This window comes from Leucoraja erinacea, chromosome 5 (assembly GCF_028641065.1).
Source record: "Leucoraja erinacea ecotype New England chromosome 5, Leri_hhj_1, whole genome shotgun sequence".
Taxonomy (NCBI): Eukaryota; Metazoa; Chordata; class Chondrichthyes; order Rajiformes; family Rajidae; genus Leucoraja; species Leucoraja erinaceus.
In genome coordinates, this window is record NC_073381.1 from 8,640,133 (window position 1) to 8,665,915 (window position 25,783).

At 41.8% G+C, this 25,783-nt stretch overlaps 1 protein-coding gene across 1 annotated transcript in view; it reads left to right on the forward strand.

Moving 5' to 3' along the window:
• ascc3 (activating signal cointegrator 1 complex subunit 3) overlaps positions 1 to 25,783 on the forward strand; it is a 358,193-nt gene that overhangs the window by 279,072 nt on the left and 53,338 nt on the right. The gene's annotated exons all lie outside the window — the stretch shown is intronic.

Here is a 25,783-nt window from a genome sequence, read left to right on the forward strand (position 1 = left end):
ATCATATTGAATGGCGGTGCAGGCTCGAAGGGCTGAATGGCCTACTCCTGCACCTATTTGCTATGTTTCTATGTTTATTTTTGAGGAAGTGGCCATCCGTCAGAGTATTGAGTATAGAGGTTAGGAGGTCATGTTGTAGTTATATAAGACGTTGGTGAGACCACATTTAGAATATTTTGTTCAGTCTGGGCACCATGTTATAGGAAAGATGTTGTCAAGCTTGAAAGGGTTCAGAAAAGATTACGAAAATGTTGCCAGGACAAAATTAAATTTGAAACTGCACTGCACTGCATTTATTGGCTGCAGCATGGACTAGCATTTCATAAAAGCATTGGACAGACAAAATCATATACGTGGAAGGCAAGGAGGAAGAATTCATATGAATGGTTTTTTTTTAATGTAGCATTTAATTTATAGATGTGATTTAAAATATTTACTTTCTGATGCCTTTTATTTCTGCCAAGTTGACATCTTGTTATCCAGCAACTTGTCCCACCCAGCGAGGCCTGAGCTCAATCATTCTGTACTTCAAGTGAATGCCCATTTATGTTCCAGTGAATGGTTCAAAATCCGTGTGTTGGAAATGTGCAGCAGTTCAGTTCTGCTCTCACTTCATGTTAGATTTTGCAACTTCCCTGCACTGGTGTACGCACCTATCATTTGTGCAGGTTGTGATTATGACCAAGAGAACTCGACCAATACCTAAATAATTGAGCTGACATGATATTGTCCTGACCACTCCGCGTGTGTTCAGCTGTGTAAGGTTCATTGACTGCATCAAATCAGTATTGTCCGCTGATTAACAACGTGTTCTGCCCACTCTGAATACTTGTGGTCGATGTTAGCTGCATGCGTGCAATAATGTCTTTGCTAATATGACATCTGTCACTGATTCCTGCAGAAATACGTGCATGGAATAATCTGGTCCTAAAGCAGCACCTGCACGGATTTGTAATGGGTGTGTTGCATCTGGCAAATTTGATTTGAATGTTTTGAAGGGGTATCTAAAAGTAGTGCACAGGGGAACAGCAATGAGTGTTATTTATGTGGATTTTTAAGAAGTTCCTCATAACTTTCAGTTCATGGTTTTGAAATCAAAGTATTGACCTGGCCAATGTTGTTTGAACACCATGAGGCTCATTCACAGGGAGTGACGAGATATCCTGTAAGTTGATGGACATAACTATTAACAATATTTTAAAATATTGCGTTGGAAGTAGAACATTTAATTCATTCACCGAATGTGGATGTTGCTACAAGGCATTTAAATTATTTCACAACCAATCTAATCGGTGGGTGTGTCATAGCCAGCTGCTGAAGCATTAGCAGTCTGAGGAAGGGTTTCGGCCCGAAACGTTGCCTATTTCCTTCGCTCCATAGATGCTGCTGCACCCGCTGAGTTTCTCCAGCATTTTTGTGTACCTTCGATTTTCCAGCATCTGCAGTTCCTTCTTAAACGCTGAAGCATTATTGTTGGTTTAACCGCTAGTAGTCCCTGTATTGCACAGGGTCTTTCTGATTGTGCAAGAACCAGCACCTGGATGTCTCCTCAAGGTAAAAACCATTTCAAGGTGCGGCAAACACTGAATGTGCGAATCAAACTCCAATGTTTTAACCATGCCCAGGTTGGTCCATGAGCAAACTAAATGTCCACATTTTTTCTAGTATTGAATGACTGCTGCAGAAAAGCAGGTGAAGAAAGAGACTATGAGCATGAAACAATTGTAGGCAGACCACGAAAGAGAAATGCAGCTTCAGAAACAGTGGTAGTCATGCGGTGATGGGGGACCCAGCAGGGGGGGGGCGCCGAGAACGAAGGGGGACCCGGTGTAGGGGTGCCGCTGAGAACAAAGGAAGACCCGGCAGGGAAGGGTGGGGGTAGGCCTCCTGCCACATGTGGTGGCACGGAGATATGGCTCTGAACAGTGAACTTTTGCAGCTTTGTCAGCGCCACAGAAACTGGCAACACTTGCGTACAATAGACAATAGACAATAGGTGCAGGAGTAGGCCATTCGGCCCTTCGAGCCAGCACCGCCATTCAATGTGATCATGGCTGATCATCCACAATCAGTACCCCGTTCCTGCCTTCTCCCCATATCCCCTGACTCCGCTATCATTACCGTACCGCCTAGGTGAGATCTGCTATATGATTTCACTGGACTGTATGCAAAATAAAGTATTTCACTGCACCTAGGTACATTTGAGAATACAATGTAATTGAATCATTGTGATATGGGTGACTTGTTCTAGCCTCACAGTCACAGCTCCACAGAATATGTGTGCGGCACGCAGGCGCAAGCGGTAGAGTTGCTGCCTTACAGCGCCAGAGACCCAGGTTCGATCCTGGCTCCGGGCACCTGTCTGTACGGAGTTTGTATGTTCTTCCTGTGACCTGCGTGGGTTTCTCCGAGAACTTCAGTTTGCTCCCACCCTCCAAAGATGTGCACGTTTGTAGGTTAATTGGCGTTGTATTAATGTACAAATGTTCCCTCGTGTAGGAGAGTGTTAATGTGCGGGGATCACTGGTCGGTGCGGACTCGGTAAGCTAAATATCTGTGCCAATCACTTTTGTTCCATCAGCGCACAGTAGCGCAGCGGTCGAGCTGTTGCATCACAGCGCCAGAAACCCGGGTGTGATCCTGACTGCAGGTGCTGTCTGTGCGGAATTTGTATGTTCTCGCTGTGACCGCGTGGGTTTTCTCTGGCTGATTCTGCTCCCCCCCCCCCCATCCCCATATTCTAAAGACCTGCAGGTTTGTAGATCAATTGGCTTCTGTAAATTGCCTTTATTGTGTAGGATGCAAAAGTCCAATAGCATAGAAGGTACAGAAAAAAGCTGGAGAAACTCAGCGGGTGCAGCAGCATCTATGGAGCGAAGGAAATAGGCAACGTTTCGGCCCGAAACGTTGCCTATTTCCTTCGCTCCATAGATGCTGCTGCACCCGCTGAGTTTCTCCAGCTTTTTTCTGTACCTTTGATTTTCCAGCATCTGCAGTTCCTTCTTAAATGCAATACCATAGAGTTAGTCTACAGATGATCATAGTGGAGGGCCGAAGAGCTATTTCCATATTGTATCCCTAAACTAAACTTCCTCTCATCTTTTGCTCTCCTCCCCATCTCCTTTCCGTTAATAACTTAAACATTTTCTTCATCAATCTACTGGTTGATGTTAAATTATTGCTTTGTCGCCACTCCAAACACATTTTTCTGTGATTTAATTTGGTTGTGTTTATAACTTTCACTGATGATAGAGATAAGCAGCTAATATACCTGGTTTTCAATGAGAAGGCACTAGCCGAGATACTTATGCTTCAGTAATTGGGCAATCATGCTTCAGTCAGAGTGAGCAGATGGATCCCTGACTCCCTGTTAATCCTCAGCCAGAATTTTATCTTCCATCTTATCCGCTATGTTGGAGAAGAGTGGTTTCTCCAGTAGACAGGGAGGGCAGTCGAAAAGAGAAATCATTATTCTCAAGTATCCCAGTGGGAAAATTGTCGGGAGAGATTAATTTTAGTTATGCTTAAAAAACAAACTCAGGTGGTCCCACTAATTCTTAAGGCATGAGTGGCAGATCAAGAAATATGCAGCACTATTAGTTCATTTTCAGATGCTAAGTAAAACAAGTGATGTTGTTAGAAGTCTCAATAGATAACTGCAGCTCATTTCCCCCAAATGAGATTTTCATTCTCTGTATATGATTGCCCAGACTTCCTGACAAAAGAAGTGGCTGGATTGAAGTTTGATTCATAATACAACGAGGACCACATCTGTTAAATTTGTAAAGTTCAAAACACCACATATATTTTGCTTAATAGTTTGGTGATTGTCTGATAACACGTTAAAGGACCAGATTGTCCTTTAAAAAATTGACGTTTGAAAAGTGCAAGATGAAGAACAAGCAGTTTTGAACATTTTTAAGCCCCTCGGCCAAGAAACCAATCGTGCTTTTGTGCTACATCATCTATTTCGACTTTATTCAGTGGCGATAATTTCTGGTGAAATCATTGCCAATGGAGATGTTGGTCTGGGCTCACACATTATAGGGAGCAATGCACTTTTGCAAAACAATTTGCTGCTCATTACTACAACACAGAGGTTACCAGGCATTGCATTTGTCGAGAAATTATATTGTCTATTTTGATTTTAGTGAGAACAGGTGTCGTTGCTGGCTTCCCACATGCATGCAATCATTAATTGCACTCACATGCCCATTAAGGTTGCCCGTACTAACCTGGACCTGTTTATGAGCAAGAGAGGTTTATGCTTGTTTAATACGTGGGTGATAAGTCTAGTTAAGTCGAATACAGTAAGGTAGAGGTAACATGAAAAATATTGCTTGCAGCAGCATCACAGGCACATTGACAAACACATGTTAAATTCTACATAAGTTCACAAAAAGTTTCTGAAAGAAAGACAACGAAAAAACAAAGCAAATGCAAAAACATATTTAAAAAAGGAAAAGTGAATGGTTCAGGTTTATTATTGTCACGTGTTAACTGCAGTGTTACACTTCGAGATAGGGTTAGGGATGTGCGAGTTGTTTCAAGAACCTGTTTAAGAAGGAACTGCAGATGCTGGAAAATCGAAGTGCTGGAGAAACTCAGCAGGTGCGGCAGCATCAATGGAGCGAAGGAAATAGGCAACATTTCGGGCCAAAACCCCTTCAGATTTTTGTCTGCCTTCTGTTTCAAGAACCTAATAATTGCAGAAAAGTTACTGTTCCGGAACCAAGTGATGTGGGACTTCAGGCTTCTGTGCCTTCTGCTCGATGGTAGGGGTGAGCAGAGTGTATGAATTGGGTGATGGTGATCCTTGAGGATGGGTACTACCTTGTTGAGGAAGCATCTCACACGGATGCTTTGGATGGTGCGAGAGTCTGTGCTTATGATGGGCCAGGATGAACCCACCATTCTCTGCAGCCTCGTGTATTCCTGTGTTGGAATTGCTGTACCAGTCCATGATGGAACCAGTCAGGATACTTTCCACAGTAAATCTGTAAAGGTTTGTTAGTGTATTTGGAAACATACTAAACCTCTTTAAACAACTTCATGGTAACATCTATGTGCTGCCCAGGACAAGTTATCCGAGTTGTTGATAGAGTCATTGAGACATAGAATGATACAGCGTGATGCTGTGGAAACAGGCCCTTCGGCCCAACTTGCCCACACTGGCCAACATGTCCCAGCTACACCAGTCCCACCTGCCCACGGTTCTTGTTCTTGATTCCCAAATTCTGGGCAAGAGACTCAGCATATCTACCCAATCTATTCTTCTCATGATTTTGTTCCATACACCCACCACCCAGATGTCCAAGAACTTGAAGCTGCTAACTCTCTTCGCCACTGACCCACTGACGAAAACTGTCGCATGCCCTCCTAACTTCCCCTTTCTGAAGTCAATGGTTAGTTTCTTGGTCTCAGTGACAATGAGCGAGAGGTTGTGGTTGTGTCCCCACTCAACCATCTGATCTATTTCACTCCTGCATGTTGACTCATCACCATCTATGATTCAGCGACCAACAGTGAGTGTCATTGGTGATTTTATTTGTAAATAGAAGCATAGAAAATAGGTGCTGGACGAGGCCATTTGGCCCTTCGAGCCAGCACCGCCATTCAGTGTGATCATGGCTGATCATCCACAATCAGTGACCTTTAAACAAGAGTTAGACCCGCTCTATCTAACTCTTTTTTAGATTCATCCAATGAATTGGCCTCTACTGCCTTCTGTGGCAGAGAATTCCACAAATTCACAACTCTCTGTGTGAAAATGTTTTTTCTCATCTCAGTTTTAAATGGCCTCCCCTTTAAAGGGCTTTCTCACGGTGCGACCTGACGCAAGACTTAACAAGAGTTTAACATCGTGGGAACCTCCTGCGATAACAGTACGGCATTCGTGGACCACCGAGGACCTCCGTGGCGCTAACGGCAGGTAGTCATGTAACTTTGTAAGGTCGGGAGAAAATTCAAACATTTTTGAATTTCTCCAAGAGTGACTGGAGCACATTTTGGTGAGCGTTGCAACATTGTATGAACGCAGATGCCAGTGCGATATCCGTAATGACTCTTGCGGGTACCGTGGGAACTCCTGCGAACGGTAAACCCGGAAGCTTGACAGAGGGGACATAAGGTGAGTAAAAAAGGTGGTTTCAATATCGCCAATGGACCATGTGTCCATAGAGGACGTCCCACCTAATTGTCATTGTTTGAGAATCTTTTTCACAGTAAGACTTGCAGAGATGCCTCTCAGAAAAGCGCAAACAAAGGGGTCAAAGAAAGTCAGAAAGTTTTTAGCCATGCAGGTAAATGAGGAGGAGACTCAGCAAGAGAGACAGGTGGAGAGGCAAGAGGAGATGCCAGAGGTACCACTGCCTGTGGGCTCCTTGGAGCAGGGAGAGGGTGATCAAGGTGGATTTGAGATTGCCTCCCCAGTAGCTGTTGCCTCAGCAGACGATAATATAAAGGGACGATGGCAGAAGGTAAGGCCATATAACTTCAACAGGGAACAAGAGGGGGAACTGGTGGAGTGGTATCAATGCAATGAGATTCTCTATGACAAATCCAGAGAGGATTATAGAAATAGGGAGAGAAAGCGCAACCTGCTGGAGACGAAGGCTGTGGAGTATCCCGGGTGCTCATGTGAGTATCTATAACAATATATTAGTTTATGTACAGGAGAACAATTTAATGTTTATCCATTATCCATACAATGATAAAAGGAAAAAACATACAAGTCTGTCAGTTCCCTGTAAAAGTAAAAGTTTTTTTGCAGTTACCTTTAATTTATCTTATAAGTCTGTCTGTTCCCTGCAGCTGCAATGTAAAAGTAATGGCAGACAGCTTTTACACCCTCTTTGTTTGAAGTAGGATATTTATATACTGTGTGAAAAAAAGTGACATCATTTGTGCCACGTGATTAACTACACTACAGTCCACGATGTTCATTCACGATTAACGGGAAAGATCGGGAGACGGACAAGTCACTCGCACAAATGACAGAATTGCCGAGTACCGTGGAAACTCTTTATCTACCCCCCCCGTTATATCGTGCGGAACTCGTGCTGGACCACGACCACTTCACTCTGGTGACATCTTGCGTCAGGTCGCACCGTGAGAACCGGCCATTATTCTTAGACTGTGGCCCCTGGTTCTGGACTCCCCCAACATTGGGAACATTTTTCCTGCATCTAGCTTGTCCAGTCCTTTTCTAATTTTACATGTTTCTATATGATCCCCTCTCGTCCTAAATTCCAGTGAATACAATCCCTGTCTTTCCAATCTTTCCTCATATGACAGTCCCCATCTCGGGGATTTACCTCGTGAACCTACGCTGCACTGCCTCAATAGCAAAGATGTCCTTCTTCAAATTAGGAGACCAAAACTGCACACAATACTCCAGATGTGGTCTCACCAGGTCCTTGGAGCTGAGCTTAGTCACATAGACATGGGTGTGAGGAAGGTAGAGTGCCATGTTTCTAGTAAGCATACATGGTGGCTTCATTCTGAGGAATATTTTCAGCATCTGGCACTGTCTGGAGGAGTGTTCTTTCTAAGCAGTCCCCGGAGACCAAGGGAAGTTTGAAGATTAGTTTATTGTCACATGTTGTTGCTTGCTAACCAGTCAGCAGAAAGACAATAATACATGAATACAATCGAGCCATTCACAGTACACAGATATATGACAAAGGGAACAACATTTTGTGCAAGATAAAGTCCAGTAAAGTCCGATTAAAGATAGTCCGAAGGTTTCCAATGATATAGATAATAGCTCAGGGCCACTCCCTAGTGGTTGACAGAGTGGTTCAGTTGCCTGATAACAGCTGGGAAGAAACTGTTCCTAGGCGTTTTCACACTTCTGTACATCTTGATGGGAGAGGAGAGAAGAGAAGAGGGAGTCATAAGGAATGTGAGCAGAATTAGGCCATTTAGCCCATCAAGTTTACTCCACCATTCAATCATGGCTAATCTATCTCTCCCTTCTAACCCCATTCTCCTGCCTTCTCCCCATAACCTCTGACACTCGCACTAATCAAGAATCTATCTATCTCTGTCTTAAAAATATCCATCAACTTGGTCTCCACAGCCTTCTGTGGCAAAGAATTCCACAGATTCACCACCCTCTGACTAAAGAAATTCCTTCTCATCTCCTTCCTAAAGGAATGTCCTTTAATTCTGAGGCTATGACCTCTAGTCCTAATCTCTCCTACTAATGGAAACATCCTCTCCACATCCAATCTATCCAAGCCTTTCACTATTCGGTACGTTTCAATGAGATCCCCCCTCATTCTTTTGAACTTCAGCGAGTACAGTGCCGACAAACACTCATCATAGGTTAACCTACTCTTTCCTGGTATCATTCTCGTAAACCTCCTCTGGGAGCCAGCACATCCTTCCTCAGATATGGTGTCCAAAATTGCCCACAATACTCCAAATGTGGCCTGACCAGCGCCTTATAGAGCTTCAGCATTACATCCCTGTGTTTGTATTCCAGCCCTCTTGAAATAAATGCTAGCATTGTGTTTGCCTTCTTTACTGCCAATATTACAAAGGTGAAAGTAATTTAACTTTTTTTAACTAATAGTTACATCATCATATTTCCAAAGTCAAGTCAAGACAGTTTATTGTCATGTGTCCCAGATAGTACAATGAAATTCTTGCTTTGCTTCAGCACAACAGAATATAGTAGGCATGAATACAGAACAGATCAGTGTGTCCATATACCATTATATAAACATATACACACATGAATAAATAAACAAATATGGTGCAAACAATCAGATAACGGGCTATTAATGTTCAGAGTTTTGTTTCAGTTGAGTTTAATAGCCTGATGGCTGTGGGGAAGTAGCTATTCCTGAACCTGGACGTTGCAGTCTTCAGGCTCCTGTACCTTCTACCCGAAGGCAGCGGGGAGATGAGTGTGTGGCCAGGATGGTATGGTTCCTTGATGATGCTGGCAGCCTTTTTGAAGCAGCGACTGCAATAGATCCCCTCGATGGTAGGGAGGTCAGAGCCGATGATGGACTGGGCAGTGTTTACTATCTTTTGTAGTCTTTTCCGCTCCTGGGCATTCAAGTTGCCGAAACAAGCCACGATGCAACCGGTCAGCATTCTCTCTACTGTGCACCTGTAGAAGTTAGAGAGAGTCCTCCTTGACATACCGACTCTCCGTAATCTAAACCCACAGATACTGAAAACCAGAAATGAAAAGAGAAAAAGTTGAACACTCTGAGAATCTCAGGATTGGTGACCTCTAGATTAATTCTGGTGCCATCCGCCAGTGAGAGTGAAAATAGGATTTTAGAGCAGATGAATGCATGGCTGAGGAGCTGTTACAGGGAATAGGGGGTCAGGTTAATGGTAAATGCTTGGGTCCTGAGGACCTCGGTGACTTGTTTACACTCTGCTTTTGTGGATTCTGAGGGGAGTGATAAGGCCCAAGTGATAACTGCAGACCCATCCACAGCTGGAGCGAGAGGGCCGAATCAGGTGGGTAGTTTGTGAGATGATATTCTCCTCCTGCTGTTTGCTCTGGGCTTCTGTGTGCTCCCAATGCATGGGCTCGGTATTCTCAGTGCCATCCAGGTGCTTCTTTTCCACTTGAACCAGTTACTTGAACCAGATACGAGACCCATGTAAATACCAGTATCACAGTGAAAAGCCTGAAGAGAATGCTGCCAGCAGCAGTCCAGTAGCACTTCATTGTGCACACTGGGCAGATGTGGAGACTTCATAGCTGTCTGCTGCCAACCTTGGTGCACATACTGACCAATCTCACCGTCTGACAAGTGCAACTGTGGAGAGGTACAGACAATGGCCCACCCACCTACTGACTGCAGCGGAGAGACATGCACTGCGGACAATCTCTGCAGAGGCACTGGCTGTGGCAAAGCGCTGGTAGAACGTCGTCTGACACATGAGCGAATGAACCGTCCAGTGCGGAGTACAGTCTGCATCTGCACAAAGATCTCTAGCTGTTCCTGTGCGGTAGAGACCAGATCTCTGAAAGATCACAGCAGAATTGCAGAGGAACTGTGTTTTGAGTGGCTTTAGTCAGTACCTCTCCGATAGCTGTTATTTGCTGTCACTGAATCATAGAACTATGCAGCATGAGAAAACATGCCCTTAGTCCCAACTCATCCATGTCTATATAGCTGAGCCAGTTCCATTTGCCTGTAGAAGGGTCCCGACCTAAAACATCGCCTACCCATTTTCCTCAGAGATGCAGCATGATTCACTGAGTTACTCCAGCATTTTGTGTCTATCTTCGGTATAAGCCAACATCTACAGTTCCTTTTTGTTATTATATTGCCCTTATTTGGCTCCTATCCCTCGAAACCTTTCATACCCATGCACCTGAGCAGTGGTCAGTATTGTACGACAAGATAGTTAACAAGTCCTTGCAAAGGAGGATACATGGTCTTAATGAGTTGCTGCAGGTCAAATATTTGCAGCACCAAAGTGGTTCCATCCTAAAATAATATTAGCCATTTATGAAGCCTATAAAACTTGTTACTTTGATATTTAGAATCTGCATGAGAGGTTTTCCCATTAATATTTCTACTGCACCTCTCAGTGAGAAATTGTACAGCTATTGCTTGATGCTTGTCTGTTTGATCTGACTCAGATTAAAAAAAATCTAATGTGGTGGAATTAACTGAACAATTTTGACTTGTGGGTCACCTGCTGTTCACCTTCTCGGTAATATTACAGCTATCAGTTTTGTGTTTATTTAGCACCTTGATTCCCAGAACACAATTTCAAAAATGCAGCTGTGTAAAGAATTTGTTTGTGAATACTAAACGCAGGTCCTCCCTAGTTTATGAATGCCTGAGTTAGATAGTGCCAGTCCACATGAACGAGCATTTGGGGGACCGACCGCCAGCATGGATTTGCCGGCTGCTGCAGAGCTGCAGCAATGTTCTACCGTGTTGCAACTCTTGTACACAGCTGCATTTCTGACTTGCGAACAGTTCGGGTTACAAACAGTTCTCAGCAGCGAAACCTGGGAAGGACATGTATCAGAATCCTATCCATTGAAGCATGTAGCTTTGTAAAAACCCTTGGTTGAATTCTAATAAAACAAAACTTAGAAATGCTTAGGAAGGAACTGCAGATGCTGGTTTAAACCGAAGATAGACACAAAAGCTGGAGTAACTCAGCGAGTCAGACAGCATCGCTGGAGGAAAAGAATAGATGATGTTTCGAGTCAAGTCCCCTCTTCAGACTTCTTTAGCAATGCTTACACTTTTGAGCGACATAGCAATTAAAGTTAATATACTGTTTTGTTAGTTGACTATGCTCAATTTCTCAAAATATTCTTGTTTTTACATTTGTCTACATTAAATTTAAAACCAATCTAATCCACAACAGTCTTTAATGCTTTTGGCGAGATACACTATATTATTTTCAACTGTGACCTTAAGCTTATAGGAATGGTTTGCATCCACCTTGTCACTTTAGCCAAATGTTTGTTCATGTGACCTGTTCTCACCCTCTCCATCCGCTGAACTCTTGCTGCTCTTTGCACAGTAGCCTTGCTCAGTCAAACTTCTGACCCCAGTCATCAATAAAACCATCAGCAAAAGGTATTTTCCACTTCAAAATGGGTGGTGAATGTGCAACTTGAAACCCCCTCAGGATTTAATGAGGATATTGAGCTGTTTGACTCTGACCCCCGGTCCAAATTTCTCATTAACTTACCATATTGATATAGGTGTAAGAATTACCCGTATACCCACTCTAGAGGTAAAACTGTTAATATTTTAGTGATTCCAATATCATAAGATTCTTTGTATCTGTAAATAGCAACATGATATTTGAGTTGTCGCATGAAATCTAACAATGCAATTTTTTTCTGTTGTGGAAAGTTTTGTTATTGTGTAGCGTTCTGCTGAACACATCAAAATCTTGGCTTTAAGGTTTTTAAAGTAACAAAAGCTTGGATAAGATGAGAGCTTCTACTTCCAGTAGCTCTCAGAGAGATTCTGGCAGTGAATAGGATGTTTTCATTTCAAGCACTTCAGCACCTTTTGACCATAGCTAACTTCAGCTGACAAATTGATAAATTAAGTTAATACATGTTATGACTGTTAGTGTATTAACATTTTTTATTCTAACATTTTTTAGAAATTACACGCAGAATATTGTAAGAAATATAAAACACTTTAAAATATTTTTGTATGTACCTTAATATCTTGCATAACTGTGTTATTGTGTTCGAGGGAATTTTTAACCGTTTGAAGGTGAGAAATAATGAAAATGCCAAATGGTTAGAATTTAAGATTTTCAGGCCAATAAAGTGACAATCTGATTAGTCTCAGGAACATTTCAGCCAGTTAACATTATTTTATGTGGCTTGTTTGGTGTGTGTTTTTCAAATTGTTTTGCAGAATAACTGTTTGTATTTTTTCAAACTCGGTTTCAGCAATCATTTTGGAGCTTAGTTGTAACTAATAATTTTAAGATTACTTCTCATACTTTCGATGAGTTAAAGACTTTCCCCAACTCTTTATCCTCTTGATGTAGAGAGTAGGTTACCTAATTGCCTGGTTTTCAGCAACTAAGTTACAGAGAAAGGTTAAACAAGTTAGGTCTTTATTCTTTGGAGCGCAAAAGGTTAAGGGGGGACTTGATAGAGGTTTTTAAAATGATGAGAGGGATAGACAGAGTTGACGTGGATAAGCTTTTCCCATTGAGAGTAGGGAAGATTCAAACAAGAGGACATGACTTGAGAATTAAGGGACATAAGTTTAGAGGTAACATGAGGGGGAACTTCTTTACTCAGAGAGTGGTGGCTGTGTGGAATGAGCTTCCAGTGAAGGTGGTGGAGGCAGGTTTGATTTTATTATTTAAAAATGAATTGGATAGGTATATGGACGGGAAAGGAATGGAGGGTTATGGTCTGAGTGCAGGTAGATGGGACTAGGGGAAAATAAGTGTTCGGCACGGACTTAAAGAGCCGAGATGGCCTGTTTTCCGTGCTGTAATTGTTATATCATTATATGGTTAATCATAAAACTATCAAATTGTGGCTTTTTTCTCGTCTGTTTGACTGTCGATATTAGTTAAAGCTAATGGGATTATGAACTTGGTTTGCACTTTTTCAATTTTTTGCATCTTAAAATCCTGCCAGCATGTATGTTCACTGCAATTGTTTACTTGCATCTGAAAATTCCAAACAACAAATAATTAGTACCCGTCTTACATTTTGAGATATTTAAACATTTAATTTCCTTCACAAATTTGGTGCTTGTATTAGGTTTTAAAACAAAGCGAATTCATGAAGATTACAAAAAACGTTTCAAGCAATGAAAATGCATCCTGTTAGTCTTTGTCCAAGATGGCTGCCGTGAAGGGAGAGTGGACGCTGGCGCGCTTTAGCTGCCGCTGCTCTCTCTCTTCACATTGTGTTTTTGATTTTTTGTTTTTGGACTGAATTCTGTTTTTAATTTGTGTTTCTGTGATGTCTTTATTATTTATTTTATTCTGATTATATGTTTATATTCCTGTTAATCTGTGTAAGGTGTCCTTGAGATGTCTGAAAGGTGCCCAATAAATAAAATTTATTATTATTATTATTATTATACTGCAGCCAGTTTCTCCAATGCCACAACTAATACAGTGAAGATCAATTACATCTGTCGAGAGTGTTGGTCACAATAGCTCCATCTTGAGAGCAGGATCTCTTTAAATCGACACACCGGGCAAGGGATGTTAACCTTGTTGTAACTAAGTCATTAAAAACAAGGAAGTGGGTTTTATAATTTCGCCAAGTGGAATAACAAAAATAAAAGAGAAACATGAACAGGAGATGACATGGTATATGTATAGTGTCTAGGTCCTGAAGGTTAAATGCGCTTAAATAAGAACAATAGAATTACACCTAATAGCAATCATACCACAAACTGAAGAAAGCACGTCCTTTTTATTAAACTTTTTTCCATGGAGATTAGTTCAATTTTGTTAATTTTGGCACACTTCCATATTTACTTTCATTAGTGGTTTCCCAGCTGCTGCAGTCCCCTCCTTAAATATTACGGCATGATGTTGTTATATGCTTGGTTATGTTGTCATGTAATGAGTTATTGAATTGCATGACTGCTTCAATGTGTAAGATGCCTAGATGCCATGCAAAAATTAGCAAAGCCATTGGTAGCATTCTCATTCTTCTTGTGCATTAGAGAGCATTAAGGCAATAACTAAACAATCCTATACACAAAGTGCTGGAGTAACTCAGCGGGTCAGGCGGCATCTCTGGAGGACATGGGTAGGTGATGGTTCGGGATGGAACACGAAACATCATCTTTGGCCTTTGTCCACCATCTGCCTATCAAAACCCCCCAGCATCTGTATCAACTTATTACCTGCCAGGCTTTGTCCTGCCCCTCCTCTCTTCCAGCTTTCCTGCTCCCCCACCCCCACTCACAATCAGTCTTAAGATCATGTGATAGTAGAATTAGGCCATTCGGCCCATCAAGTCTACTCCGTCATTCAATCATGGCTGATCTATCACTCCCTCCTAACCCCATTCTCCTGCCTTCGCCCCCTCCGGGGGCTTTGACTCTGACATCGGGAGGAGAACGAGGAGTGCAGGGGAGAGATAAGACTTTGCCTTCCATCACAGTGAGGAGGAGATTCACTGTGATGGATGTTTGTGTAAATTGTGTTGTGTCTTGGTTCTTTTTCTTGTGTGTATGACTGCAGAAACCAAATTTCGTTTGAACCTCAATGAGGTTCGAATGACAACAAATAAATTGTATATTGTATCATAACCACTGACAATGGTCAGAATTGGCCTGACCTGAAACGTCACCCACCCATGTTCTCCAGAGATGCTGGCTGATCAACTGAGTTACCCCAGCACTTTGTCTTGATTTGTAAACCTCCAGCACCTGCAGTTCCTTGGATCCATTTAAATCCATCTTGAGTTTCCATCTCAGTTCATGTCATTGAAAATATACTTCAAGTTATTTTGTGGCTTAGACATTCTCTTGCTTAATTTCTAGCTCTGTTTGCTTGTGTCTCCCTTAAAGTATTGGTTCAACATTAATTGTTTCAGGAATTCTGAGAACATGGCAATGGCCAAAAATTAATTTCTGAGCCGAGCAAGGGTGAAAGGGATATGAAGCCTGGATTTTCAGTGACTAGCAAATGACGAGCTCAATCAAACCTGTACAACGGGATCCAGTGATTTCTAATGGTGATGGCCCCTTTAAAGTTTAGTACAGCTTAGTTTATTCTCATGTGTACCAAGGTACAGTGAAAAGCCTTTGATGCAAGCAAGACAATATACGATTACAATGGAGCCATTTACAACGTACAGATACATAGCCGCCTCCCGGCGGGCTGCTGCAGTAGACGCCTCCCATCAGGCCGCGGAGTAGCCGAAGACGGAGCGCCCACGGGTCGGAACCCACGGCTGACGAAGTCGGTGTGGTTGTAGTCCCAGCGCGTCAGGGCCCGTGGAGTAGGCAGAGACTGTGGCCCAGGTCATAGACCACGCCTGACGGAGCCTGGATTGGCAGAGGTCGAGGTCGGAGCCCGTGGCCGAGATCGTAGCCCGTGCACCGCAAGTCGACAGAGCCATGCGGCACGCCTGCATCACGGAGCCTCCAGAGAGGCAGAGGTCGAGGTCGGAGAAATATCGATATAGACTTCCTTGGTAGGACCCCTCTGCGATTGTCGGGGGAAAAAAAACACATGCGCCCAATGTGACATGGGGAGAACAAAAAATTGGGGACCTGGCAGAGTATATACTGTAACTTTGTCTAAATGTACGGTGTGCCTTGGTTTCCGACATTCATTCATGATAGGGAATAGTGTGCCCAGCAAAGTCTCGTCAAGGATAGTCCGGATCACCAGAGAGGTCGATAATATTCAGCACTGCTCTGCGGCGTAGATGATTTAGTTGCCTGGTAAGAAACTGTCCCTGAATCTGGAGGTGTGAGTTTTCACACTTCTATACTTTTTGCCTGGTGGGAGAGGGGAGAAGAGGGAGTGGCCAGGGTGCAACTTGTCCTTGATTATGCTGATGGTCTTGCATTTACTGATCATGGGCAGTTCATGCTCTCTCTGCATTTGGCAGTGGTGATGTTATCAAGCTGGCTTAATGGTTAGTTGCATTGAAAATTTCCCAGCGTAAGAAAAAGAGGAAGGAAAGAACATAATTATCAAACTAATATTTAAGTAAGTAAGTAAGTAAGTTTATTGGTTAAGTATTCACATACAAGGAATTTGCCTTGGTGCTCCGCCCACAAGTAACAACATGACACGCAGTGACAGTTACGAATGACTCAGAAAACGCTATACATTAATAATAATAAAACATTTATGATAAAACACCATTGATCAAGCATGTGAACCAATAAAATACCAGAACAAAGGGAGGCTACAGATTTTTGGCTGTTGAGTAGAGCAACTACTCGTGGATAAAAACTATTTTTATGTCTGGCTGTGGCAGCTTCGACAATCCGGAGTCGCCTTCCAGAGGGAAGTGATTCAAAGAGTTTGTGGCCAGGGTGAGAGGGGTCAGAGATGATCTTGCCCGCTCGCTTTAAAACATATTACAGATGTTTATGTCTTAACTTGAACTTCTGAATCTTTCAGAAAGAATAATTTTGTTTCTAATAGGACCCAATTTCCTGTGATGAACTTGCCGAGAGCTATTCTTTTCATTCAGTCACATTTGGCACAGCGCCTTTGATTTTACTCTCCTAACTTTCAACCATATCTTCCAAGGGATTTGACTATAGGCTTAAAAATACAATCATATTCCAGACGTAAAAAATAAATTATTTGTTGTACTATATTAATCAAAAATTTAAAATTGTTTTTGTTACTTGGCAACATGCTCCAAAATGTTGATTTCCCAGATTAAAAAATAAATATGTTCATACCTGCTGGAAACAATTGTTGTAGTATTAGTTCAGTTGAGAGATACAGTGCGGAAACAGGCCCTTCGCCCACCCAGACCACACCGACCAATGATCCCCGCACACCAGTACTATCCTGAACACTCGGGACAATTTACAATCTTTACCAAAGCCAATAACCTACAAACCTGTAGTTCTGTGGCATATGGGAGGAAACCAGAGCACCCGGAGAAAACCCATGCGGTCACATGTAGAACGTACAAACTCCCTACAAACAGCACCCATAGTCAGGATAGAACCCGGGTGACGCTGTAAGGCAGCAAGTCTATTATAATAGTTGAATAAGATTACTCTGCAGAAAAGTGTGTGGCGTTACATCCCATTTTCCCAATGTATTTATTCTGAAACGTTTTTTGCATTGCCTCCCTTACATGACCTAATACCCTCCTCTTCTACCACTTCCAGTGGCTGAGTTACTCGGCTTGTAGCAGTCCTCGGGACCATCGATCCAGAGACATGACTTTGAATCCCACCATGGTAGAGAGATATTAAATCATTAAATAAATCTTCATTATTGGATTATCTTGCAAAGAAAACTAGATTCTCTCTTTTAATTCAGGAATGGAAATAATGTTAGTGTCATTTTTAACTCATCTTTGTGATCATCTTTTAACTCCATTCAGGGACAATTGGGAACAGAGATTAAATGATGGTGTTGCCAGCAAAATCAACATCCTAGATATAGACAAACACAGCAATAAAATTTAATTTGAAACATCAACTCTTAGCTATTCTTAGATTAATCATCTGGGTGTTACAATTCTGTGTAATTCTATTTTGGGTAGAATAACTTGCCATTAAAAGGTTTTTTTTTAAGTTTGGTAATTGAATGGCTATTTGTTCCACCAAGTCCTGACTTCCCAGTTTTACAATGCTCCCTGTAATCAGCAGTGTGTATAATAACTTTTAACACTATATTTGTTTCCACCTTTGCAAGAAGGAATTCCTCCTCGTATCTTATTGAAATTAATTTTTCACTAATTTATGTTTACACCCTCCAGGGTTAATTTCTTTGTTTTTTTTTTCTATTGAAGTATTAATGAGGATTTATCTTATCTAATGATGTGTAAAACTTACATAAGATCCTTCTTTAACTCGTTTCTCTCTGTAGTCGAGATTTGACCAGATCAAACTATTTTGTAGTTCATGATTTGTTGCAGATGATGCATAAATTAAGACCTTCAAGGTAACATTGATAATGCAGCTACAAAAAGAGCTGTGCTCCAGTGTACACACTGGAATGTGTAGAAATAATGAAGTCTTGTTTTGTCACCTTCATGTGTTACAGATTAATCAACATTGCCCTAAAGTCTGGTGTCCATTAACTCCAACCTTATTGCACATCTCTCATCAGGCAAACAGTTTAAAGATTAGGTCTTGTTCACTTTCAATAGCCAGATGATGAAGTGGTAAGGCAACTTCACCTTACACCCCTGTGGCATTTAGGTAGACCTCCAGTATCTTGAATGGTTAACTTTATACATCAAAAATTGCTGCAGGCAAACTGAGTGCATGGTCACATTTGTGTCCAGTCGCTCTCACAAAGTAAAATAGTGGGATGGAAATTCTTCCATGGTGGACAAAGCTGTTCAGGGAGCATGTGGTACATTTTTTTTGCACGATCACAGGCAGCAAAACTCTGTTTTGTGCAAAACCTGGTGCAATTAAGCAATTAAGCATTAGGAGATTCAGGGCACAAGGCATCAGCGGTGGGAGTTCCAGATATGTAGTTGAATGGGGGTGAGGATGTGAGGCTTGTGCATCCAATCTGTCCAGAGCAAGGTGGAATATAAGATGTTGATGAGCTCACCATCGTGGGGTGAGGTGCTTGAACACACAAGCTGATAGGATCCTCGATACGGAGACCAAAGGATTATTCACTGCAGACATGAGTAGAATGTCTAATGACATGGACGATGTGAAAAGTGCTTAAAGAATGATCCACCTGCACAAAAAGTTCACACCTCAGGTTCAACAGAAGTTGTGCTAATATCGGTCCCCTTTAAGCTTGATCTTTTTTAGGCCTGAGTAGCCTGTGCCTTTCATGGGCCTCATTCATGCAAATTAATTCACACTTACAATGTCAAAACATACATAGCATCTCATTTGACATCAACGGCATCTCTGTAGATATGGAGTTGCCATGCGGTGAGAACGGAGAGGTTGAGAAGGAGTTTCTTCCCAGAGGCCATTCGGACTGTAAACGCCTATCTCACCAGGGACTAACTCTACTGAATGTTTTTCCTTCCATTATTTATTATGTAAAAGAATATGTGTGTTATGATTGTGTTTATAGTTTGTTTGGTTGTTTGTCTTTTGCACAAAAGTCCGCGAGCATTGCAACTTTCATTTCACTGCACATCTCGTATGTGTATGTGACAAATAAACTTGACTTGACTTGACTTGAAGTCATATGCAGGAAGGATCCCAGTTAAATTCACTGGATGTTTTCAAGAGAGAGTTAGATTTAGCTCTTAGGGCTAAAGGAATCGAGGGATTTGGGGAAAAAGCAGGAACGTGGTACTGGTATTAGATGATCAGCCATTATCATATTGAATGGCGGTGCTGGCTCGAAGGGCTGAATGGCCTACTCCTGCACCTATTTTTCTAAGTTTCTATTGGCTGAAGCATGTAAGGTGCACACTAAGGATCTGATCCAATGAGCTTTAGACTTCAGAGATGCAGTGCAGAAACAGGCCCTTCTGCCACTGAGTCCGTGCCAAGCAATGACACCCCTTACACTATAATAATAATAATAATAAGTTTATTTATATAGCACATTTATAGTCAATTTTCATTGACCCCAAAGTGCTTTACATAATTTAAAAATCAGTTCCATACAAAGCATAAAGATGGGTTAACAAAATAATAAAATGCATAAACAGGACACAACATGTAACATAAACATCCACCACAGCATTCATCACTGTGGTGGAAGGCACAAAAAAGTTTGGCCGTCCTCCTCCATTCCCCCCCCCCCCCCCCGTGGGCAAGAGTCCAGAGTCCAGTCCAGGATCGGTCTTTCCTCACCGGAGACTGCGGCTTCAAGATTGTGTAGGCCGCAGGCCGGCGGTTGAGATTTAAAGTCCCCGCCGCAGCCAGAAGCACCGTAGACTGCAGGGCCGGCGGTCGAAGCTCCCCTCCAGGGGTGATGGTAAGTCCATGCCGGGCCCGCGGTAGAAGTTATCCGCGGGCCGGCAATGGCGGCTTCTTCTTCCCCCGGGTCCCCCACGAGGGATCCCGGGCTGTAGACGCCGCAGCAGCTGGAACTCTGCAGACCGCGGCTTCAGGCTGTGACTTCAGGCTGCCGGCTGCCCCGGGCCAGTGAAACGGAGCACTCCCCTCCGGCGAGCCCCAGCGAGGGCTCACCCGCTCCACGCCGAGTCCACGCTGCGCCTGCCGCTGCCGCTGAAGCACGTCTCCGGGAAAGGCCTCGCCGATCCTTGATGGTAGGCCACGGGGGAGGCGACCTGGAAAAAGTCGCCTCTCCATGGAGGAGGCGACCGAAGCGGTTTCCCCCTTACACCACCCACACCACCCCCACACAAAACACAAAACACAAAAAACCCCACTAAATACACACTTTAAAACATACTAAAAATAAAAAATAAAATTGAAAGGCTGACGCGCTGCTGCCATGGCTGCCGCCAGAACAGCGCCCCCTCCAGCACTATCCTACACACTAGGAACCATTTACAATTTTACCAAAGCCAAATTGACCTACAAACCTGAACATCTTTGAAATGTAGGAGGAAACCCAGAGAAACCCACACGGTCACAAGGAGAATGTACACTTGTATAGGATAGAAAGACAGTTGCTCTGCAAGAAAATTCCTTACACCACCATTTGACGTTCCCATACTGTAGAGGACAGTGGCAGGTGGACTTGATGGTGTGACGGGAAAAGTGCAAGGAAGACTAATGGTTGGCTTACTTTTGCTTGCTCTTTTGTACCAAGCAGGCATTAATGAAGCAGTGGAGTTGGTATCTATCAACACACATTTCGATGATACACATAAAAATGTGCGTGTTTTGTATTCTAAAGACAGCGTTAGGCACGGTCTCCAAAGGTGCTTCTTGTATCTTCTCACAGAAGAAACATGGAGGCAATTTTTTAAATCCCATTTTCTATGTAGTCACACACTGAGTAAGTTTGGAGTGAAAGGATCATTTTCCATAACACTGACTGAGTAGCTGCATTATTTCCTAACCTTTTAAATTACTGGGAAACGGTTCCGGTGGATTGCTTTACAGGCAACATGTTCTACCCTGTCATGAGAATATATAATTTTAGGAAAAAACTGGGGGGGGTTTAGTTAATTTTGAACTTGTATCAAAGTGTTGGAACAACTTTTGAAAATCAAACAAAATTACTCAATTTAAAATTACACCAATGGGGATCAATTATGGTTTTCTGTTTGATATGCCCTTATTTTTGTTTTAAAAAAGCTGCTTTGTTCCCTGAAGACTTACCCACAATACAGTGAGGGAGGGGGAAGATTTAACAGGAACCTGAGGGCAACTTTTTTACACACAAGGTAGTGGGTCTATGATATCAAGATGATGTTTTGAAATGTGTCTTAAATTGTGGTCGGGGAACTGTATTTTAGCAAGGAAGAGAGGGGATGATGAAGCAAAATGGTGTAGGAAATAATTTTTAATGATTGCAACATGAAAGGACAGCTACAAAAAAGGCATATTTAACAAGAGAATGAACCTGCCTTTGGATAATTCATTTGTTCTATATCTCTCTATATCACCATCTATATCATCTCTTGTTTCCCTTTTCCCTTACTCTTGACCCGAAACGTCACCTATTCCTTTTCTCCAGAGATGCTGTAAGACCTGCTGAGTTGCTCCAGTTTTTTTGCATCTTACCTTTGTTTATTGAGATGTTAGTGTTACATTTGATATTGCAGTGCAGTCCCGAATTTCCGTTTTGGTCATCGGTGTGCTATTTAAACTAATTCAGTCAATCAGCAGATCTGCGCTTAGACCACAGTCACTTCATGTCTTGATTTTGTGCAAAACCTATATTGTTGAACTGCACAAGGCTGCTCATTCGTAAATGCTGCTGTTGATTAGCCATTTGCCATTTAGCTAAAAAAAAAAATCCTGGTCTACAACTTTAAGATCCTGAATATGTCGGGGGTTTTGTGAAGAAATCGTCAAAATAACTATGGGTAACAATTTCACAAAAAAGTACTCTCATCTTCTTTATGTTTTATGGAGCATTTGAAAATATTAACGTAGAAACATTCAGCAAACTAGTCATTATTGCAATGTGGAATAGCACAAATTATGTTAACACTTTAACCCTTCTGCACAGTGAGAGCATGTATGCACTCTTGAAATTTGTAAATTTTTCAGCTGAAACTAAAATTGGCCCTAAATACTGACACTGATTTGTTAATTCAAAACCTGACTGGAATACTTATGAAGCAATAAATGTGCAAACAAAATATGAAATTAGCCATCTACAACAATTCAGATTTACATGATGTCTCCTTGTTTTGTTAATACATCTTAATGGAGTTTTGATTGTTTATATAACAAAGGCATGAATGGTAGAAATATGACATGGTTAATTTAAAATGCACATGAACGGGAAATTAATTTCTCCGAGATAACATGCTAAATTATAATATACCATATGTATTCTGTTGTTTTGTTTATATTCATAATTAATACAAGAATCCCGGATTCATTAGATTTCAAAAATGGAAAAGGTCTTGTTCTGTGTCTGGCTAATCTAAAAATGACCTGCCGAGTAGTTCCAAGGTTGCCTTGTTGTAAGCCATTTGCTGCACAGATTGAGGTTTTCATTCAAGGGGCGCAGAGCAATATGGAAGGAGCTGCGGGAACAGGAGGCTTGCTCATGTCAGCGTGAAGCACAGTCACCATATTCACTCCATTCTGCCGCAGACTTGAAGAGCAGTAGCTGAGTTGGAACCAGTGTTCATCACGAGATTGTCAATCACTGTCCGTTAACATTTGCGAGAGTCGATGTCTTTATTCAAAGACAGCTGGGCAAACCAGAGATGCAGACGAGTAGTAAGCAATTTGCTTGGACTGCACAAAACAAACAAGGGCAGGACATAGAAGCCAGCCCTTCACATAGGAATATAATGGGATATGGCGACCTTTTGGCACTCCATTCAATTCCATTCTCTGTTACACAAAAAGCTTTAGTCCCTGTTGTCAATTTACTTTAATTAGTGGCATGATGCAGATAAGAAAATGAACCTCACTTGCGTCCCAGTTACAAATGTGATCTAGAACTCAAGTGGAGAAATATTCTTAAGGAAGTAAATGAAGTCTATCATTTGCAACAAAAAAAAGGCAAAAAGAATATGCCCTTAACGACAACATAACCAAGATATGGCATTCCTTCAAGACTGATGAGATTTGAAAATGAGTCAATAGCACGTCAGTAAATAGAAAGCAGAGAGTCTGAAGTCTTAAAAAGGAAAACGTCCCAAAGAAAGGAAACAGTGCAAATATATACGTCCAAAGAGTTCAGAGTAAATATGACACTGCATTCCTCGATTGGAATGCCGAAACATTTCAAAAGCTGCAAAAGACAACAGAGATCAAAATCTCTTTGCAGTTGTGTTCTTAATGAAAATGGGTTTTAGTCAGTTTCCTGTTATTTTAGTCAGAAGTTTCTGATTTCATAAAATCATCTGCATGTCCATTCATTTTGTTCCGTTTTTAATCCCTTTTCAGTTCTCTTTTCTTGAAAGTACAAACATTTTCTTAAGTACCTCAGGAATTCAGCAAACTGCACATTCTGCATGTGAGAAATTACATGATGACATAGTCCAATCTGTCATGATCGAACATTGTGTCCCTCTCCAAATCCAGGCTGACCACCAGAACATTCATTATTCACACTTTATTTTGCCTTATCCAGCATGATCTTTGCCAATCTACATCCTCCATGCCTCATAAATTTCACCTTTCCTTAACTTGCCCTCCTAATCCATCATCCAATCAACTCGTGATATGTGAATGATCCCACTGCAATAAATTTAAAATTCTTATCTTCAAGTTATTTTATGACCTTGTCATCTATGTTTTTTTCTAACTCCCATTTCCAACCCATCACCTATCTAGATTTAAATCCTCTTTGGTCTTCCAATGTCAGGCTGTTTTCCCACTACCCACCTCGCACGTTCGATATTATGTGACGTTTCAGTAATTCAGCTCTATTTTCACTAAATTAAAAATGTACCTTTTTTTCCTGTCGATTTTATTTGTTTCTTCTTACCCAGCCCGTTTATAAAATTTGGGGTGTTTCTACATCGTCAACATGAAAGTTGCACTCAACATAGATTTATGTATATCCAAACATAGTTCAGGAGGAATCACCTGTTAGAAATTAGTGGTAAGACATCAGATTTGTTTTTAACCTTTTACTCTTTAACCCGCGATCTCTAAAGTTGAGATATGTTCAACAGTTGGCATAGCGAGATTAAATACCTCAGCACAACCATTCATCCAACCTGCAACCATCTGTTCTTTGCTTCATTGCACAATTACATTACTCACTTGATCCTAACGGACGGAACTCTACCTTATAACTTTAATATTAGCATTCATCAATATTTCTCCTTATTTTTGCGTGATGTATCTAGATTTGACAATAGACTATTATGAAAATTCTGGATCAGTGTGAGCTTATGTTTATGGAAGAAGGAAAATTGATCTTGATTCCCAAACTGGAGTGGAAAATTAAGATATTTGTAGAAATTGAAATCTTTATTTTTTTCCTTTGTTCTTATAAATACCTCAGTCTTTTTCACTGTCAAGGATTGAATTGTACTATTGGTTACTCAATGAATCTCATATGCCTTGATGAAATCTAAACATCACGGTCAATGTCCTGGCATTCAGTCAAGTACAGTCAAGAGGACTTGCAGAAATCTGCAAATTTGCTCTTCATTTGCTCAGTTGGATTTCTTTCTACGTGGTATGCCAATCCTGTAAGAGACATTATCCTCCATTTTCTGATAGAGTTCCATCAGGCCCAAAAGGTACAGAAGTGTGAAAACGCACACCTCCAGATCCAGGGATTCTAAAGCACCCGTAGCCAGGATTGAACCCGGACCTCTGGCGCTGTAAGGCAGCAACTCTCTTTCGGTGCCTGTACCTGATGAATTTTCATTAGATTATTAGGAGTTTGTTCTCCCTCTGCAGGATCAATTTAGGAAATGTGTGTAACATTTTAGAAAGCTGGCATGGAAGGGAAACAGGACTTACATTTCTATTGGACCTTTTCGGAATCGCCTGAAGCACGTAAAAGGCTGTACTTCCGACACACAGTCACTCTTGTTTGAGTTAAAGCGCTTTCTCACGGGGCGACTTGACACAAGATGTAACCAGAGTGAAGTGGTCGTGGTCTAGCACGATATCAAACGATATAAAGGGGGGTAGATAAAGAGTTCCCACGGTACTCGGCATTTCTGGTATTTGTGCGAGTGACTTGTCCGTCTCCCGAGCTTTCCCGTTAAATCTTGAATGAACATTGTGAACTGTGAAGTGTCACGTGGCACAAATGATGTCACTTTTTTTTCACACACTATAAATATCCTCCCTTGGTTGAATTGGCTCATTTGGAGACATGCCTGTACTAATGCCGTGACTTTACTGCAGGAAGATGCCACATTACTTAGACGATGTTAGTTGCGCCCAAGTTTATATTTCCAACGTGTGTTTCAGAAGTACCACAGATCCCCACCTTTATAAATTTCTATCTGGCAGTGTTTTCTGTCTCAGGAATTTCAGCCCTTTGTCTATATTTGATGACAGTAACTACAGACAAAGGGCTGAAATTCCTGAGACAG